Below are 14,751 nucleotides of genomic sequence, written 5' to 3' on the forward strand. Positions count from 1 at the left end.
AACTTTATCTTGTAGCCGAGCAGTCGAAATGTTGTTAGTGCCGACCTCTAGTGAACTAGCCTCCAGAGAGACTTAACCAAAGTCCAAAGCTCCTTTGAACATCCATAGATGATTGTGACTACCTTAGGAATTTTGTAATAATCAAGACAAAGAAGCCAAGATATTGACTCAAAAGGAGTTAGAAGAGAAAGCAATAGCCAGAAGATAAAATGTAGAATTAAACTGAGAACATCAAAACCCGGGACATCATTACTGGACCCAAAATGTTAACTCTGATTTCTCTCTGCTGATGCTACCAGACCCGCTGAGATTTTCCAGCAATTTCTGCTTTTGTTTCAGAATTCCAGCATCTGCAGTTATTTTGGGTTTTTATTCTATTTTAAAGAATTCTAGATGGTACTGTTACAGCTGCTTACCCATGTAGTAATGCCTTAAATACATGGTTAGCTTTTAAAAAAAACTTTTTTAATTTCAAAAATATACTTTATTCATAAAAATCTTTTGATGATCTGTATAATTGGTCATGCCATACATACGTAAACATTCCATTTCTTTGCATACAGAGATTAGAATTTATCATTTGTATATACAGGTCTGTACGTTTACCAATCATATATCCATTTATTTAGCTGAGGCGTCAGCAGAGCCCCCTTACTGCGTTGGCCCCCTGTGGTTAGGCAGGCAGATGTTACACGGTGGTCTTTCCCCACTGCACCTTGGCGGCAGCTGCCCCAAGCTTCAGTGCGTCCCTCAACACGTAGTCCTGGACTTTGGAATGTGCCAGTCTGCAACACTCAGTCGGGGTCAGCTCCTTCAGCTGGAAGATCAACAGGTTTCGGACTGCCCAGAGAGCGTCCTTCACCGAGTTGATGATCCTCCAGGCACAGTTGATGTTCGTCTCGGTGTGCATCCCGGGGAACAAACCGTAGAGCACAGAGTCCCACGTCACGGCGCTCCTCGGGACGAACCTCGACAAACACCACTGCATTCCTCTCCAGACTTCCTTTGCGTAGGCACCTTCCAGAAGGAGGTGTGTGACAGTCTTGTCCCCTCCATAGCCGCTTTGAGGGCAACGTGCGGTGCGGGAGAGAGTCTGGGCATGCATAAAGGATCTCACAGGCAGAGCCCTTCTCACCATCAGCCAAGCTATGTCTTGGTGCTTGTTGGAAAGTTCTGGCGATGAGGCATTCTGCCAAATGGCTTTGACAGTCTGCTCAGGGAACCGCTCGATAGGATCCACCCTCTCCTTTCCCGAAGGGTCTCAAGGACTCTACGTGCTGACCACTTCTTGATGGACTTGTGGTCAAAGGTGCTTCTCTTCATAAATTTCTCCACGAAGGACAGGTGATACGAAAGGTCCAACTACTCAGAGCGTTCCGCGACAGCGAGGCTCGGCCCATCCTTCACAACACTGGGGACAGGTTTTTTTTAATTTCAAAAATATACTTTATTCATAAAATAATTTGATTGTCTGTACAGTTGGTCATGCTATACATACATAAATATTTGCATACAGAGATCAGAATTTATCATTCATATATACAGGTCTGTACGTTTATCAATCATGTATCCATATATTTAGCTGAGGCATCAGCGGGGCCCAAATGACTGCGTGGGCCCCCCACTGGGGACAGGTAGAACCTCAGTATGTAGTGACACTTTGTGTTTGTGTGCCGGGGATCCACGCACAGCTTGATGCAGCCACACACAAAAGTGGCCATCAGGGTGAGGGTGGCATTTGGTGTGTTTTTTCTCCCGTTGCCCAGAGCTTTGTACATCGATTCCCTTCGGACCCTGGCCATCTTTGATCTCCATACAAAATGGAAGATAGCCCAGGTGACTGCGATGGCACAGGTTCTGGGAAGAGGCAAGACCTGTGCCACATATAACAACACTGACAGTGCCTCACACCTGATTACCAGATTTTGACCCGCGATGGAGAGCGACCGTAGCTTCCATCTGCCCAGTTTCTGCCTCACTTTCTTGATACGCTCCCCCCAAGACTTGGCGCATGCCCCAGCCCCTCCGAACCAAATACCCAGCACCTTCAGGTGGTCGGTCCTGATGGTGAAGGGGATCAAGGATTGGTCGGCCCAATTCCCGAAGAGCATGGCCTCGCTCTTGCCTTGGTTTACCTTGGCCCCCGAGGCCTGTTCGAACTGGTCACATATGCACAAGAGTCTGTGTATGGACAGCGGATCCAAGCAGAAAACAGCGACGTCATCCATGTACAGAGAGGCCTTAACCTGCAGGCCCCCGCTGCCAGTAATAGTCACCCCTCTCAGGCTCGCATGCTTTCTGATGGACTCGGCAAATGGCTTTATGCAGCACGCAAACAAGGCAGGAGAGAGAGGGCAGCCCTTCCTGACTCCAGATCGGACTGGGAAGCTATCTGATTCCCGCCCATTGATTGAGACTGCACTGACAAGGTTGGTGTAGAGCAGTCTGATCCAATTGCAGATTCCCTCCCCAAAGCCCATTTTGGAGAGAATATCTCTCATATACCTGTGTGATATCATGTCAAAGGCTTTCTCCTGGTCCAGGCTGATCAGGCAGGTGTCCAATCCTCTGTCCTGCACGTAGGCGATCATATCCCTGAGGAGTGTGAGACTCTCAGCGATCTTCCTGCCCGGTACAGCACAGGTTTGGTCAGGGTGAATCACCGACCCCAGAGCACACCTGACCCAGCCCGGTTGGCGATGACCTTTGCCAAGATTTTGTAATCTGCATTTAAGAGTGAGATTGGTCTCCAATTTCTAATTTCCTCCCTCTCCCCCTTCCGCTTGTAGATGAGGGTGATGATGCCTTTCCTCATGGATTCACTCATGGTACCTGCCCGAAGCATACTGACATACACCTCCAGCAGGTCCTGGCCAATCAAGTCCCATAGAGCAGAATAGAGCTCGACCAGTAAGCCGTCGCTTCCGGGAGTTTTATTCTTTTCGAAGGACTCAAGGGCCTTGGTCAGCTTGTCCAGAGATAGCGGCTGGACCAGCCTCTCCCATGTACTGTCGTCTAAGACCTCCATGATAGAGGACAGGAAGGACTGGGAGGCTGCGCTGTTGGTTGGCTTCGGGTCATACAGACTGGCATAGAAGGATTTGCTGATCTTCATGACATCAGCCTGAGATGACGTTACCGAGCCATCTTCTTCCTTCAGTCTGCGGAGCATGGAGCTCTCTTCTGGAAGAAGAAATGTGAGCATGTCTCGTCCTGCTCCACGGAGCGGACTCTGGACTGGAAGATTATCTTGGAGGCCTCCAAGGCAAAGAGCGAGGCTTGCTGGCCCTTCACCTCCTGGAGGTCCTCCATAACATCGACCCCCATCGTCTGCAGCAGGAGCAGGTTCTGCATACTTTCCTGGAGTTGGGACAGTTTTCCCCACCTCTCTCTCGCCTCCTGAACACCTTTGAGGATGAAGAACCTCTTGATGTTCCCTTTTACTGTTTCCACCAGTCCACTGGAGGCTCAAACAGGGGCTTCACGGTTCTCCAATCTGCATAGTCCCTCTTGAGCTCCTCAATGTTTCCCGGGGTCAACAGCTTGGTGTTCAGCTTCCACGTTCCCTTGCCAGCCTGCTGCTCATCCTGTAGGTGATAGTCAGCCAGCAGGAGGCAGTGGTCAGAAAAGAACACCGGCTTGACGTCGGTGGATCTGACCGGTCAACTTTTTAAAAAAAAATTCATGGGAAGAGGGGGTCACTAGCTAGATCAGTATTTTTTGCTCACTCTGATTGTCCAGATGGCAGTTAAAGAGTCAACCACATTTCTGTGGGTCTGAAGTCATATGTAGGCCAGACCAGGTAAGGATGGCAGTTTCCTTCCCTGAAGGACATTAGTGAACCTGGTGGGTTTCCCTTCAACAATTAGTAATGGATTCATGGTCATGATTAGAATCCTAATTCCATATTTTTATCAAATTCAAATTCCACCATCCATGGCAGGATGCAAACCCAGGTCCCCAGGACATTACCTGGGCTTCTGGATTAACTGTCCAGCAATAATACCACTAGGCCACTGTCTCCCCCAAACAACAAACTGCATTGACAATAAAATATAGAATTGGATTAAAAAGTACCATATGCCTTTACAACACTGGGCTGCACCCAGTTATGAACAAAGAAGGAAAGGGTAATTACAAACTCTCAATCTGCCGATTAAACATTCATATTCACATGCGTTCATGAAATTGCTTGGTAAATCATTGAATCCTTGCAGTGCGGAAACAGGCCATTTGGCCCAACAAGTCCGCACCAACCCTCTGAAGAGTATCCCATCCAGACTCATTTCCCTACCTTATTAATCTACTTTTCCAATCACTAATGCTCCTAACCTGCACTAGCACTCACAGGCACACACTCACATGCACACACACACTCACCGACTCTCTCTACCTCACACGCATGCATACACACATAGAACATAGAACATAGAACATTACAGCACAGTACAGGCCCTTCGGCCCTTGATGTTGCGCCGACCTGTCATACCAATCTGAAGCCCATCTAACCTACACTATTCCATGTACGTCCATATGCTTGTCCAATGACGATTTAATGTACTTAAAGTTGGCAAATCTACTACTGTTGGAGGCAAAGCAATCCATACCCTTAATACTCTCTGAGTAAAGAAACTACCTCTGACATCTGTCCTATATCTATCACCCCTCAATTTAAAGCTATGCCCCCTCGTGCTCGCCGTCACCATACTTGGAAAAAGGCTCTCCCTGCCCACCCTATCTAACCCTCTGATTATCTTATATGTCTCTATTAAGTGACTTCTCAACCTTCTTCTCTCCAACAAAAACAGCCTCAAGTCCCTCAGCCTTACTTCGTAAGACCTTCCCTCCATACCAGGCAACATCCTAGTAAATCTCCTCTGCACCCTTTCCAAAGCTATAAGTCTATGGGGTGCATTTGCATTTGCGGAATTGTATTTGCAGATACATTCTATTTAGCTCAAAAAGCACACAATTTGCAGGCAGTCAGTCCATGTGACATTTTATGAATTCGTACTTTGGAAATAGTACCAGTCTAACTCTAGACGGGAATACTGACAGACTCTAACCTCACACCTTTAATGCATTGTCTGAGCTAAGATGTCAACTTTCTTTAGCATAGCCAATTCACCTAACCTGCATATCTTTGGACTGTGGGTGGAAACCCACACTGACACAGGGAGAATGTGCAAACTCCACACAGACAGTCACCTGAGACTGGAATTGAACCCGGGTCCCTGGCACCGTGAGGCAGTAGTGCTAACCACTGAGTCATCATGTTGCTTCCAGAGGGAAATAGGCTATAATTTCCTTGGACAGATGTCACATCCAAATGACCTTAGGTGCACTTCAGCATATGAAAACCCAAGACATATTTCCCTTACATAAAAAAAAGAAATTCTGAGGAAGGGCCACTGGACCCGAAACATAAACTCTTACTTCTATCCACCGATGTTGCCAGACCTGCTGAACTTATCCAGCGATTTGTGTTTTTGTTTCTTTGCAGTTCTTTCGGATTTTATTATATTTCCGAAACCCTTTGATGAAGGCTTTGTCTCCAGACAGGAAGAATTCAGGTTTGTGCAGCCGTTATAAGCTCACATTTCCCAACACTAGAACAATGCATATAATTGCAGCCAATGCAAATTTGTTCCAATATTTTTAGATTCTATCTGCTTCAGAAATATCTGGATAAGGGCAATTTTAATTGATGACACGAGAATAATGCCATAGAGTTCACTGAAAGGCCCTCGATGCACAGTGGTAGCAGTACGCATTATCTACAAGGGAACTGTTGCAACCTGCACTTTCCAAACTTGTAAGAAACTAAAATACTGCAAGATGTTTGAATTCTGAACTGCTGGTGAAACACGACAGGTTAAGCAGCATCTGTAAAGAGACAAACAGAGTTAGTTTTACGAGTCTGATGTGACTCTTCTTCAGAAGATTTTAGAAAATGTTTTTAATGTACTTTAGACCAAGGCGGAGGAAGAGGGAAGATGGTGTACAGGCTCAGTGCAAAAGACAAAGGAGTTGTTAATAGTGAAGAAAAGATGCAAAATAGGTGCAAATTAAAGTGCAAAAGAGACAGAATGCATTTTTCATTCCACAAAGCAAATATTGCGAGACCATACACAAACGTTTTTTTTAATTTGAAAAATATACTTCATTCATAAAACTATCTCTACATACCATACATAGTCACAAGAGCAGTTCGGTTCTGTGTGGTCTTGGCACATTGCCCTGGGAGAGTCTTTTTTTTATTTTCAAAAATACACCTTATTCATTAAAATTTTATATGCATTCATAGTCACTGGAGCGCTTTGGTCCTGTACACAGGATTTACATATGGAGAACAAACAAAGCCAAGGCATTTCTTCCGTGTACAAGACCACATTTACATACATTTCAGGCACCAGGAGGGTCCGATAACTGATCAAACCTCCATTGTACTTTGACCAAAAGACCTAAGACAGTGGTCTTTCTCCACTGCACCTTAGTGGCAGCTGCTCCAAGCTTTCCAGCATAGAACATGGAACATAGAACATAGAACAGTACAGCACACGATATTGTTGAGAGGGTGGTATTGGAAAAGCACAGCAGGTTAGGCAGCATTCAAGGAGCAGGAGAATCAACATTTTGGGCATAAGCTCTTCATCAAGTAACAACACCTCATTTCCATCTTAAGTACTGCACTGTATCCAGGTCTCAATGATGAGTTCCTCAACTCCAGAGACTGCCTGCATTATATCTATTCTACATCCTCTCCCCCTCGCCGCCATGCCCAGTTAATAGAAACTGAGAACTGCAGATGCTGTTAAGCTGAAACAAAAACAGAAGTTGCTGGAAAAGCTCAGCAGGTCTGGCAACATCTGTGGAGAGAAATCAGGGTTAACATATCGGGGCTGATGACTCTTCCACAGCTTTGAAACTTTAACTGATTTCTCCTCGCAGTTGCCGCCAGATCTACTGAAATGGTGGAGGAGAAAGTGAGGACTGCAGATGCTGGAGGTCAGAGCTGAAAATGTGTTGCTGGAAAAGCGCAGCAGTTCAGGCAGCATAAGAAGGGCTCATGCCCGAAACGTCGATTCTCCTGCTCCTTGGATGCTGCCTGACCTGCTGCGCTTTTCCAGCAACACATTTTCAGCTACTGAAATGGTGGTCAGGATAGAGGCCAAAGAGAGAGAAGACAATTGGACAGACAAAGGAGTGGATAATGGTCTGGCTGCGTGGGTGAATAGCTGTTAATGGAGACTGTTAGTGGCCAACGATAGGTACTGTGTAATGTTGGGTGGAAAAAAAAGATTGGAACAGAAATCTGTCAGAGAGAGGAGCAGAACCTCTTCAAGGTTTCTTGTTTGAGGAGAAAGTGAGGTCTGCAGATGCTGGAGATCAGAGCTGAAAATGTGTTGCTGGAAAAGCGCAGCAGGTCAGGCAGCATCCAGGGAACAGGAGAATCGACGTTTCGGGCATAAGCCCTTCTTCAGGAATTCTTGTTTGCCAGACTCTTAGCTGAGAGGAACAATTCTCTCCCTTTCACACCTTAATTTACACCCATTGTATCACCATTGTGTTTTGCACTGGGCCTTTGCATCATCTGCCCCCTTGATCTTCTTCCAAATTTATCAGAAATATATTTTTTTTAAAAATTTCAGTTCTGGAAAAGTCATATCTGACTCAAAAGCTTAATTCCATTCCCTTTTTCTGAATTTCTGCCACACTCTCATACACACACTCAAACTCACATACACACTCACACAAACTCACACAGACTCTCTCAGACACACACACTGGCACTCAGTGTCTCATAGCATATACTCCCTCACACACTCTCTCTCTCAAGCACTCACACTCTTGCACACACTCATACGCATGCTCTCACACACATATACTCCACCCCCCCATACACACACGCACACACACACAGACATATAAAAATCCATGGGGTAAAATTGCAGACTTGAATTTACAGGTACATTCTAATTTGTTCAAAAAGCACACAATTTAAAAGCAGTCAATCAATGTGGCATTTTATGAATTCATTCTTTGAAAATAAAACCAGTCTGACTCCAGGCTGAGATACAAATAGACTTGAAACATGGCCTCACACCTAAAATACATTGTCTGACCTAAAGTGTCACCTTTATTCTGAAGTTATCTTGGGGCAGGAATTTATAATATTAACCAATCAAAACCTGCACCTCCATTCTAACTGATTAAAGACTTAATAGTCACCCAGGTTGGTTCAATACATTCACATAAGTTGTATGTCTCTTTGATCTTTTACTACAAATTTTGCGTCTGATGTATTCTCTCTCACTAGCTGCCTGAGGAAGGAGCGGGAGCACCGAAAGTCTGTGGTTTCAAATAAACCTGTTGGACTATAACCCAGTGTTGTGTGATTTTTGACTTCATCCACAAAGACAGATCAGGACAGGAAATGCATGGGAGCACAATCATAGAATCCCTACAATGCCAAAAGAGGCCATTCAGCCCATCAAGTCTGCACTGACCCTCCAAAGAGCAAACCAACCAGACCTCTATCCTACTCGCACCTTTCTCATGGCTAATCCAACAGGCCTGCATATCCCTGGACACTACATGGCAATTTAGCATGGCTAATCCACATAACTTGTACATCTTTGGACTGTGGGAAGAAACCTGAGGAAACCCAAGCAGACACAGGGAGAACGTGCAAACTCCACACAGACGGTCATCTAAGTCTGGAATTGAATCTGGGTTCACAGCGCTGTGAGCGTATCATTTTTTCCACTGCTGCTACAGACAGTGGCAATTGAAAGCAACAGCTCAAAACTAGCTCCAGGGCCATTGAGGGCCATTGAGGCCCAACTAGTGCTGCTGACAATGTGTGATTGAGTTAAAAGGATGCTTGTTTCTAAAGCTGAGGTTTTCTCACCTTCCATTGTACGTACACTTCTGCATTAAAGAAAGAACCTTTATGATCCATCAGGTGTTTATTCTGAGGCAGGGTGTCCCTCAGGGATTGTTTACATTGCTGGCTCCTCAGACATCTTACTTCTCTCTTAAAAGGTCACTGTGTAGGAGTTGATATAAAGAAGCATCAGTAACACCAACACATTGTGTGCTTCGTGTGAACACAAACCTATATATTAAACAGGTCAAGACCATTCAGTCAATGAACCCTGCTCCTAATCAATTAGTTTGCCGCTGATCTATATCTCAATTCCTTTTCCTTGTGTTGGATTCATTTCCTTAGAAGCCTGTAATGATCATGAAAGATTTCCACAGCCTTTATAAGGACAGGATTTTCCAAGCCTTTTTAGGACAGATTGGAGGCTAGAAACACTGCTGGCAAAATGGGCACTCCGTCTGACCCTTTCCCATGCCCAAAGTCTTGCAACACCGTCAAGCAATGTTGCCAGAGGCAGGAACAACGATGGATCAGCCTGGAGCCTAACTGAGTGATTTCAGTGGCAGGTTGAGGCCCCCTTCTGGTCTCCGCTGGAATTTTAATAGAACCAGGGAACTCTCTGCCACAGAGCAAGGTCACAGAGTAAATTTCCAATGGGCAGGGTACATGGTCTCCATGTTGGGCAACCTTTGGCCAAAGGGACCTCCCTTCTGCAACAATCCATTTGCCCTCAGGAGACGCCATTTCAATTCCTTGCCTGATCCTGGTGGTGAAGATTTTGTCCATCGATATACATTCTTGCTCAAAAGTACAGCACCAGCAGTGGGCACCATTTCCCAATGGTCTTCCAATTGACCCTGACCCCAAAATAATCTGCTGCCCCAGGATAATTAATAATACAACCGGCCTGGCAGGAGTTACTCTGTAGGTTATAGTCTTCTTGCTGCTGCTGAAGTGAGTTAGACCTGACACTTCATAAAAATCTTGTCCTGTGGTAGGAAAAGAATTCTAGATTTCCATTACCAATTTTAGTGAAAGAGAACACCTGCCATTTCCATTTCAACATAAGTACCCTTCCCCCAGAGGGAAGCGATGGTCTAGTGGTATTATCGCTTGACTATTATTCCAGAGATGCAGATAATATTCTGGGGGACCTGGGTTTGAATCCTGCCATGGCAGATGGTGCAATTTAAATTCAATAAAATTCCATCTAATGATGACCACGAATCAATTGTTGGGTGAATAATCCATCTGGTCCACTAATATTCTTTGGGGAAGGAAATCCACCATCTTTACTCAATTGGCTTACACGTGACTCCAGACCCGCAGCAATGTGGTTAACTCTTAACTGCCCTCTGGGTAATTAAAAATGGACAACAAATGCTAGTCCAGCCAGTAACTCTTACGTCCTGTGAATGAATATAAAAATTAATTAATACTTTCAGTGTGCCTCCTTTATGTTTGGATTCTCCCAACAGAGGAAAAGGCCAGAGAGGGTGAAACTATCATATCCCTTTATCATATTAAACACTTCAATAAGAATGTGTCATGCCTCACTGATAATCAATTCACCACACTGTTATGAAAATTAAAGATTTTATCATTTTACTCAGTCCCCAATTTACATTTCGGACAGAAAACACAGGCCAGGTTTGTGGACGTAACAGGACTGTGACTTATTTCAAGTAAATAGTGGTTTACCTGTGATTGGAATACATGAATAATTGACATATAACTAGATAAAAGAAGGGGATTTTGTGGTGCAGTGGTATTGTCCAAACCTCTGAGCCAAGAGGCCCTGGTTTGAGTGACATGTTCTCCCTAGGTGTGAAGTAACATTCCTAAGCAGGCTGATTCGAAAGTATTTCAAATTTGTTAAGGCTCTAACCAGCCTGTCTGAATCCCTCTTACACAGGCAAAGGGTTTAAAATAGTATGGCAGGGGGCAGGAATGAGAGCTGTAGGTCAGCAAGTAAAATGACTGAGGAGGAGTCAGAAACCAAAGCCAGTAAGGCTCAGAGGAAGAACAGATAGGGAGAGGTTCCTGGACATGGTGGGGATTGGCGGTCTGAAGTGTAGTTGTATTAATGTGAGGAGTTTGACAAGTAAGGCAAATGAACTTAGAGCTTGGATCAATGCACATAACAATGATGTTGTAGCTATTACTTCATTGAGACAACACTAACATTCTAACATTCCAGGGTTTAGATATTTCAGGTGTGACAGAGAGGGATGTAAAAGAGATGGGGTAGTTGGGTTACTGATTTGAGAGAATGTCATAGCTGTATTGAGGATGGGCACCATGTAGAGTGCTCATTCCTGATGAAGGGCTTATGCCTGAAATGTCAATTCTCCTGCTCCTCGGATGCTGCTTGACCTGCTGTGCTTTTCCAGCAACACCCTCTCAACTCTGATCTCCAGCATCTGCAGACCTCATTGTCTCCACCGTGTTGGGCTCATCCAGCGAGGCCAAAAGTCGAGAGCTCAGGAATAGGAAGGGTGTAATCACTTTGATAGGGTTGTACTTCAGGCCTCTCAACAATCAGTGGGTGATAGAGGAACAGATATGTGGATATATTATGGTAAAATGTGAACACAACAGGATGTTGTGTTGAGTAATTTTAACTTCCCCTATACTCAGGTATTGCCAGGGGGTGGTTGAGGGAGAATTTGTTAAGTGTGTCCAGGATAGTTTTTGAAACAATATGTAAATACTCCAAATAGGGAACAGGACAGACTGGACCTGCTATTGGGACAAGAGCCCAGCCATGTGATCAAAGTTTCAGTGGAGGAGCATTTCAGGAACAGTGACTATAATTCTGTAAGTTTTAAGTTACTTATGGACTAGGATAAGAGTAGGAGAAAGTGAGGTCTGCAGATGCTCGAGAGTCAGAGTTGAAAAGTGAGGCACTGGAAAAGCACAGCAGGTTGGGCAGCATCTGAGGGGCAGGGAGAGTTAATGTTTTGGGCATAAGCCCTTCATCAGGAATGTCAGGATAAGAGTAGTCCTTGTGTGAAAGTACTAAACTGGGAGAAGGATAACTACCACAATTTTACGCAGGAGCTGGGAAATGTCGATTGGGGTCAGCTGTTTGAGAGTAAATCCACATCTGGCATGTGGGAATCTTTTAAAGGCCAGTGGATTAGAGTAGAATAGAGAGTGGCCTTTGATTTGTCATTTCTACCATATACAACTGATACAGTAAAAACGAGACAGTGTTCCTCCAGAACTGAGGGTGCTACATGGACAGCACAAACGATAAAATCATACACAGCATAAAGTGCATAAGAAGTGCAAAACATGCAAGCTCCAGTGTAATAGAAGAATGATAAATGATAGACATTTTTCTAGCAGCAATTCAAACTCGTGCAAAGAATTTCAGATGGGAAAGAGTCCAATCACACTGTGTTAAGGAGCCTGCTGGCTTGGGGGAAGAAACTGTTGCACACGTTCAGGTGATTAGAGTTCAGGACCAGCATGTTCCTGTGAAAATGTAGGATTATGGATGACAAGATTTGGGAATCTTGGATAACAAGAGAAATTGAGAGCTTAGCCAATATGAGAAAGGAGGCACACGTGAGGTTGAGAGAACTGAAGACCCACTGAGCCCTCGTAGAGCACAAAGATAGCAGGAAAAATTCAAACATGGGATTTGGAAGGCTAAAATGGGTCATTAAATTTCTTAGGTGAACAGGATTAAGGAAAACCCTGAGGTGTTTTATACATGTATAAGGGCCAAGAAGGTAGCTATGGAAAGGGTAACTCCACCTAACGACAAAGGAGGGAATTTATTTGTGGAGCTTGAGGAAGTGGCTCTGAACAAATACTTTGCATCAGTATTCACAATGGAGAAGGTCATGATTGATGGTGAATGTCCAGGACAGTTTGTTAATATTCTAGGGCATGTCAATATAAAAAAGGAAGAGGTGTGGGGTATTTCAAAAAGCATTAAAGTAGATAAGCCTCCAGATGAGATCTACCCCAGAATGCTGAGGGAGACAGGTGAGGAAATTGCTGGGGCCTTTGTATCCTCTTTAGTCCCAGAGGACTGGAGAATAATGAACATTGCTCCTTTATTTAAAAAGGGCAATAGGAATAATCTGGGAAATTACAGACCAGAGCCTTACGTCAGCGGTAGGGAAAATATTGGAGAAGATTCTTAGGGACAGAATTTACGCACATTTGAAAAAAAGATGGATTTATTAACGATAGGCACCTGGCTTTTTGCGGGGAAGATTATATCTCATAAACTAAAATATAAGGATGATTGATGAGGCCAGGTCGGTAAATATTGTCTATATGGGCTTGAGCAATGCCTTTGGCAAGGTCCTCCATGGCAGGCTGATATAGAACGTGAACTCACGTGGGATCCATGGTGAGCTGTTAAGATTGACACAGAGTTGGCTTGGTCAAAGAAGACAGACAGCAGCAATGTTTTTCTGACTGAAAATTGGTGACCGGTATTGTTTCACAGGGATCAGTGCCAGGACCCTTATTGTTTGGAATGGTATATAAATGATTTTGATGAGAATGCAGATAGCCTGATTAATAAGTCTGTTGATGACACAAGGATTGGGGGAGCTGCACATATTGAGAAGGATTGCAAGAGAATACAGCAGGACACAGATGGGCTGGAGACTTGAGCAGAGAAGTGGCAGATGGAGTTTAATCCTGACAAAAGCAAGGTGATGCATTTTGGAAGCTCTAATTCAGAAGGGCAGTATACATTAAATAGCAGAACACTTAATGGCATCAATATGCAGAGAGATCTGGGTGTACAGGTCCACAGTTCCCTGAAAATGGCAACACATCTGGATCAGGTGGTTCAAGAAGGCATTTGGCATGCAGGCTCTCTTCAGTATAAAAATTGGCAAATTATATTGCAACTAAACAGAACTTTAGTTAGACCACATTTGGCATTTTGAAAAGCATTCTGGTTGTTGCACTGCAAGAAGGATGTGGAGCCTTTGGAAAGGGAACAGAAACGGTTTACTAGGATGTTATCCAGCTCAGAGGGTATTAGCTTTGGGGAGAGACTGGACCATCCTAGTTTGTTTTCACTTGAACATCAAAGGATGAGGGAGAGACCTGATAGAAGCTTATAAAATTATGACAGGCATGGATAGAATGGGTAGCCAGAGTCTTTTTCACAGGGTAGAAACATTAATTACTAGGGAGCATAGGTTTAAGGTAAAAGAGGGTAGGTTTAAAGGACATGGGAGAGACAAATCTTGTTCTTTACATAGAGGTTGTTAACTGCCTGGAATGCATTGCCAGTGGAAGAGGTGGAAGCAGATATGACATCAACATTAAAGAGGCATCTTGATAGTCACATGAATAGGCAGGAAATACAGGGAAATGGACTGTGTAGAGGCAAAAGGTTTATAGTTTGGAAAGGCATCATGTGTTGGCGTAGTCTTGGTGGGCCGAAGGGCCTGTTCCTGTGCTGTGCTGTTCTTTGTAAAAGACAATGTTGTTATGAATGCAGAGGGAAAAAAATACAATGGAAACAGTTCAATGGCACCAGTGCTTATGGTTAAAAAGAGGGTATAGTTTTCCTTTCTAAGTCCTTTAGTTCTCCAAGTTTTGCCTTGAAGTTTTTCACTACTTCACAGGAGGCACAGAGTAACTGGATCACGAACTATAAAGTCGCTGATTTAAAGATTAGAAGTAGCAGCTTACAGCAATGGTGGTGGGAAGAAATGGGCATTATTACTGGAGAGAGACAGAGGCAGTCAGACAGACAGACACACAGACCACCTCCACCACCAGAGAGTCCAGAGGCTCTCATTGTAACATACACAGCCACAAACTGTTCTGCTGCCCAGGAGCCAATCAGAATGCTGTCATCAGGCTGATGA

General features: G+C 44.3%; 1 long non-coding RNA gene across 1 annotated transcript in view; it reads left to right on the top strand.

The window, feature by feature from the left end:
• LOC122556807 overlaps positions 1 to 742 on the top strand; it is a 61,123-nt gene extending 60,381 nt beyond the window's left edge. The window contains exon 5 of the long non-coding RNA XR_006313669.1: positions 630 to 742. This is a non-coding gene — a long non-coding RNA (uncharacterized LOC122556807). The remainder of the gene's footprint in view (positions 1 to 629) is intronic.
• Positions 743 to 14,751: the final 14,009 nt, after the last annotated feature.

The sequence above is a fragment of the Chiloscyllium plagiosum genome, chromosome 14 (genome assembly GCF_004010195.1).
Source record: "Chiloscyllium plagiosum isolate BGI_BamShark_2017 chromosome 14, ASM401019v2, whole genome shotgun sequence".
In the NCBI taxonomy this organism is placed as follows: domain Eukaryota; kingdom Metazoa; phylum Chordata; class Chondrichthyes; order Orectolobiformes; family Hemiscylliidae; genus Chiloscyllium; species Chiloscyllium plagiosum.